This window comes from Taudactylus pleione, unplaced genomic scaffold (genome assembly GCF_031769625.1).
Source record: "Taudactylus pleione unplaced genomic scaffold, aTauple2 ptg000458l, whole genome shotgun sequence".
Lineage (NCBI taxonomy): Eukaryota > Metazoa > Chordata > Amphibia > Anura > Myobatrachidae > Taudactylus > Taudactylus pleione.
In genome coordinates, this window is record NW_028284860.1 from 449,858 (window position 1) to 456,580 (window position 6,723).

Genomic DNA, 6,723 nt, shown 5'->3' on the forward strand with positions numbered 1-6,723 from the left:
GGTTTCAAGCCTATGTGGTGTCTCTCTTTCCGGCCGACACAAGCCTGCAGAGGTGCAAAGACCTGCTGGTGAACACACTGTCAGCTGAAGCGGAACGTGACACGTCAACGGCTCCTTCTTCATTTTCTCCCGCAACTGGGGCTGCCAGGAAAAAACTTAGGTATCCTAAGCAACCCGCTGGCGGTGATGCAGGGCAGGCAGGACCAAGTTTGGACATCTGGTCCGGACTGAAGGACCTGGCAACAATTTCTGACATGTCTACTGTCACTGCATATGATACTGTCACCATTGACAGAATGGTGGAGGATTACATCGGTGACAGCATCCAAGTAGGCATGTCAGACAGTCCATACCTGTACTGGCAGGAAAAAGAGGCAATTTGGAGGCCCCTGTACAAGCTGGCTCTATTTTACCTGAGTTGCCCCCCCTCCAGTGTGTACTCCGAAAGAGTGTTTAGTGCAGCCGGGAACCTTGTCAGCGAAAGGCGTAGGAGGTTGCTTCCACAGAATGTGGAGAAGATGATGTTCATCAAAATGAATTATCAGCTCTTCCAGGGAGACCAGCCTCCAGAAGGTACAGAGGGACCTGTGGTGGTGGATTCAAGTGGGGACGAGTTAATACTTTGTGAGGATGAGGATGTACACACTGAAGAGGGTGAGAAATCGGTGGATGAGGAGGATGAGGATGACATCTTGCCTCCGTAGCGCCAGTTTGTGCAGGGACACATTAATTGCCAGCTTGTTTTGTGGGGGCCCAAACGAACCAATCATTTCAGCCACAGTTGTGTGGCAGACCCTGGCGCTGAAATGATTGATTTGTTAAAGTGTGCATGTCCTGTTTATACAACATAAGGGTGGGTGGGAGGGCCCAAGGACAATTCCATCTTGCACTTCTTTTTTTTCTTTGCATTATGTACAGTTTGGGGCCTAGTTTTTCTAACTGCCATCCTGTCTGCCACTGCAGTGTCACTCCTAGATGGGTCACGTGTTTGTGCCGCCCACTCGTGTCGCTTAGCATAGTCATCCAGCTACCTCGGTGCAACCTTTTGGACATGAAAACACTATTGTGAGGTGTTCAGAATAGACTGGAAATGAGTGGAAATTAAGGTTATTGAGGTTAATAATAGCATAGGAGCAGAGAAACCAACAAATTCTGTGATTTTAGCTGTTTTTATGCTTTTTAAAAAAAAATACAGATCCAAAACACAAAACCCAGAACCCAAAACACGGAAGGGTGGTTTTGGCAAAACCAATCCAGATCCAAAACACGAAGAAAGATCCAGATCCAAAACCAAAACACAAAACACGAAAAGTGGCCGGTGCACACCCCTAATATATATATATATATATCTTGTGCATTGGGGCAGAGACAGTGCCGTGATTACAAGCTGTGTCTGAGTGAGTTGCACACCAAAGAAGACATCTTTTTCTTGTTTTAAAAAAAATATCAAATACTATAGAATTACTGTAAATTTAAATATTTCAAGGGAAGATTGTGTGTTTTTGAGAGGCTACTTATTACTGTACTTATTGGGTGGTGTGCCCCATCAGCTGTAAGTTTTTTAATTCAAATTAGATATTTCAAGGGAAGATTGTGTGTGTGTTGTGGTCCCTTTAGCTGCGCCCCAAAATAATAAAAGCTGAAAAAGGAAAATGTAAAATAATAAAAGCTGAAATAATATTTTTTTTTACTGGTTTAAAAAAAATTATTAAAAAAATAAATAAAACTGCATTGTAAAGGGTAATAGTTCCTAATTTCCCTTTCTCATGTTCACTTTGTTGTGGTGGCAGTTACAATTTCAAGTACAGTAGCTTTACTCCTGTCCTGGTGTAAAAAAAATCAATCATGAATCAGTGTATAGTGTTAGAAAGCAGTGCGCTCCTGCTCATTCCTCTATGCATACTTGCTGGGCACTAGACTCAGAGTCTGCAGGGAGGTCTGTCCTCCAAACTGAAGAGCTCATGCACATGTGACTGCAGCCATCTTAGTACTGTGTATACTGACATGGTGGGAGACAGTAGTCTCCTACTTAGCTCCATGTGAGAGAACTAATACCTGTTTTAAAACTGTTCCAGCATCCTGCACCACTACCTGTAAGCAGCATACACCCATTGGCTGTTGAGCTGTATAGGACCCTGTTACACTCAAGCTTTGCTCCATTACCACCAGTATACATGTAACAGTGAGTACGGCTGTACCTGTTATTTTTCAATAAACCTAAACCAATGGTTAAATAACTGGGCTGTTCATAGTTTGAGTCATCCGCTGGTTGTGCCTACATAACTCTGCAGTATCAACACCTGCACACACATAATTTCCTACATATAGAAGTCTATAGAAGAACAGGAGCATCTGCGTATAAGTGCTGGCAGTCACAGTACTTTTTCAACATCTACTTTTAAATAAAGGTCAATTGCTAAAAAGAAGATGTAAGGAGAGCACTCAAAATCTAATCAATGTTTGACAAACTTTAAGAAAACATCACCTCTAACTATGAAGGTAAAAGTTACTGCTGAAAAACATAAAGGGCCAATTGTAATTGGGTGAGAGTTTAGAAAATGTGAGAGTTTAGCAGTAGACTCTCACATTTTTTTTTACTATGCCAATGTTATAGAGGACGATAACATGTAAACTCGCACGTTTTTAGACTAAAAAAACTCACGATTTAAGCTCTCATCCAGATGTTTTCCCATTTTGTAGAAAAAAACTCAACCAATGTGAGAGTTTACTGCTAAACTCTCACATTTTCTAAACTCTCACCCTATTACATTTGGCCCAAAATTATCAACATGCCATACACCACACGCATTGGCAAGGTAAGACTCAAACTCGCACATTTTTAGACTAAAAAAACTCACGATTTAAGCTCTCATCCAGATGTTTTCCCATTTTGTAGAAAAAACTCAACCAATGTGAGAGTTTACTGCTAAACTCTCACATTTTCTAAACTATCACCCTATTACATTTGGCCCAAAATTACCAACATGCCATACACCACACGCATTGGCAAGGTAAGACTCAGGACCTCATTCAGAGTCGGTCGTTGCGGCCGCACGGTCGTAAGGGAAAAGGGGCCGGATATGCAAATGATGCACTCACAAGTTGCGTCCTTAAGATCGGATCGTTAGCTGGCCGACCAAGGGTAGGATGCGGCCGTAAGACAAAAAATACACCCCCTTCTCGTACGCATTACACATCATCTCCGGGCATATAAGGATTAATCGAGACCATCGGGAACTATCGGAACTGGTCGTAGAGCTTAAGGTTGACCATACCCTCTCTTAAGCTCTACGATCAAATCAGTGTAAAAAACTCCCATGTCACGTGTGCTATGACACTACTTTGTTAATTATGCACTCCCATAAAACGCCGTTTGCATAGTCAGGCACGCCTGCGTTCGGATCTCCACTCCCCCGTTCACAAGCACCTTCCCCTGTTACCACCCACAAACGCCTCATCCTGTCACTCAAACTAACGACCTGGCCAAGTTCAAGGAGAGAGATATTTCCGATCTTAACAGCTAGTTTGTGCACGCGCATTGCGAAATTTACGCATGTGCAGTTTAGCGAACATCGGTGGCGTACGACCATGCGGCCGCAACGACCGACTCTGAATGTGGTCCTCAATCTCAGACCATGGCCTTTATTTGCGAGTTGTTGTCCACTTTCATGATCTAGAATGTCTATTGCAAAACCAGGGCCAAACACACTCAGAAATCTTCAGTAACCTTGCATGAACCACCACTATCTCACTCTGATAAATACGGATACAATTTAAAACACAATTTAATTCAGGGATTTTAGAAACATAAGCATAATAAAACTGCTAAGCAGGAGAAGTTCACTCAATGAATAGCCAGTGCAACAATAAATAAGATAGGAGATAAATATTGAGAAAATAAAACCTTCTGTCCAGGAGGGAAATGTACTGGATTTATGAACTTAACACCCTGGCTCCTAGAGGGTTCAATGAGAGCTATGAAATAGCACCATTCCTGTAAGAAGACACCAAGAGAATATTACTACTATACCATCATGAAAATGCCTATATGGGCCCCCTGAGGGGTATATCATGTTTTGGACCTGACAAGTATCTGGGAGGGAGACCCCCAAAGAATATCAGGTGTAGTAATAAAATTAATTCTGCAAGAAGACACTATCCTTCGTTTGGTGATAGTAATGAGGTTATAAGGAAACTTGAGAGTACCTACATTCATACCAGTGTGCGTATGCCCAAACTCGTCTGATCTTGGAAGCTATACATATCTGGGCCCGGCCAGTACTGGGATCGGAGACCTCCTGGGAAGACCTGGTTTTGTAGTTACTGAAGTCCTCAACGGCGATTATGAATATAACCATGAATCATCTGCAGAATTTATGAAGTGTGTCTTACAAGAAGTGCGTCCTACAAGAAGTTGCTGCTGCCCTCCCTCTTTATTCATCATTATTATATCACCTACCTCAGTTGCTCATGTCAATGAAAGAGACATTGTTCATCAGGAGTATTATGAAATATGGAATTTTGACTTTATTATCTCTCAACAAAGACTATCCTAGATCTGACACCTTGACTCCACATATCTATGATAGATTCCCCATATACATTCCTGTTGTTTAATTACCTGTCCAAAGAAATAGGGGAATCCAGTTCTATACTGATAATCATAAATACCTGCTTAAATATATACACTGCAGAAATTTTTATGTAACTAGAAATAACAAAGCATGGCAACCCCTCCCCCCGTCTGGACATTGCTGTTTATTACTAAAAATTCATTATTGATTCTGCATAATTCTAGAGATCCTGCTATTTACATCAAGGGTATCCCAGAATGTAAAGTGTGAGCAGAACGTGAAGGGCGGAAGTCCGCTGTATGCAGGATCCTAAGGTCAGAAGCGAGTGGACTATTAGAGACCGGATCCTGGCAAGAAGTGAGGGCGGAAGTCCTTTGCTAACACCGCATCATCTGAAAGTGAGTGAAGAGGGCAGATATGATGCGGCACCTTCTGGAGCACAGCAGAGGGCGGAAGTGACACGATGCGGCAATGACTGAAGCCGGACAGAGAAGGGTGGAAGTGACATGACGCTCCGGACTCCTGGTGGTCTGGTGGAAGCAAGGACACTGGGCGGAAGTGACGTATTGCTCTGGACGGAGCACTCCGATCATGAAATTGAGTTATTTAATGAACTTTTTAAACATGCAGTTTTTTTAGCTGATTATTAATTCGTTTACAACTCCCTGAGTCAGTGTTTACATGGATTATAGAGCTTACTGATGCCAATAGGAAGCACAGTTGAACCTTGAACCCGGAAGTAATTGTCCCTAATGAGTTATGAAGGGGTATAAAAAGGTGGACATTACACCAAAACTTTCATCCCCATGAAGAAGTCAGCAGACGAAACGCTTTGGGCTACTCTCTCTTTGTCCCAGAAATAACCTTTACCTTGATTCAGATAAGCCTATTTATTTTTATTTGTATTTTTTAGATATTTTTTATTTTCTCAATATTTTTCTCAATATTTATCTCCTATCTTATTTATTGTTGCACTGGCTATTCATTGAGTGAACTTCTCCTGCTTAGCAGTTTTATTATGCTTATGTTTTTAAAATCCCTGAATTAAATTGTGCTTTAAATTTTATCCGTATTTATATATTTTATTCTCACGGATTTATGTCTTTTTAGTGTTATTATCATGCACCTTATTTGATTAGCACCTTTACACTTTATGTTTATCCCATAAAACTGGGTATGGGATTTATATTGTTTACATAAAACCACTTTTTATAAATAAGCGGAACTGTCGCCCACAGTCAATCCCCCTGTGTTCTCTAGCTATTTTGTAGTATATCACCTATACTACATATATTGAGACGGGGTGAGCGGGTTCGGATTTCTGAAATCCGAACCCCCCCGAGCCCCCCCGATCCGAGTCCGATCCGAGTCAGGCTCGACTTTTCCCACCTGACTCGGATCTGAAATCGAGGCAAAACGTCATCATCCCGCCTTCCGAGTCTCGCGGGTTTTGGATCCTATATAAGGTACCCACGTCGGCGCCATTTTCTCACTCGGCTGTGGACAGTGAAGAGGGAGGGTGGGAGTTAGGGCTGGCTGGGCTGTGTAGTGTAGTGTAGTGTAGTGCTGCTGTTGTCCACTACTTCAAAGTCCATAGGGGCTGGCTGGACTGTGTTGTGCAGTCAGTTCTCCATAGGGGCTGTGTCCACTCCAAAGTCCTGTGTAGTGTCCCAGTCCTAAAGGGGTGCTGTAGTGTTGTCCAGGGGGTGCTGTGTCCATCAGGGGTGCTCCCCCCAAGTGCTAAAAAAATAATATATTTTCTGTGTTTGTGAATTGTGTGCGCAGTAGCCGCACGTGCATCAACAAAGTAGTGCCAAGCGTGCGCCTGTGTCATAAGTAAAGGGCCGGCTGGCTTGACCATTAAAGGGTGCTGTAACCCCCAAAGTACACTCCAGTCCAAACCAAAAAAAAAATTATTTTCTGTGTTTGTGAATTGTGTGCGCAGTAGCCGCACGTGCATCAACAAAGTAGTGCCAAGCGTGCGCCTGTGTCATAAGTAAAGGGCCGGCTGGCTTGACCGTTAAAGGGTGCTGTAATCCCCAAAGTGCACTGCAAACCAAATAAAAAAAATATTTTCTGTGTTTGTGAATTGTGTGCGCAGTAGCCGCACGTGCATCAACAAAGTAGTGCCAAGCGTGCGCCTGTGTCA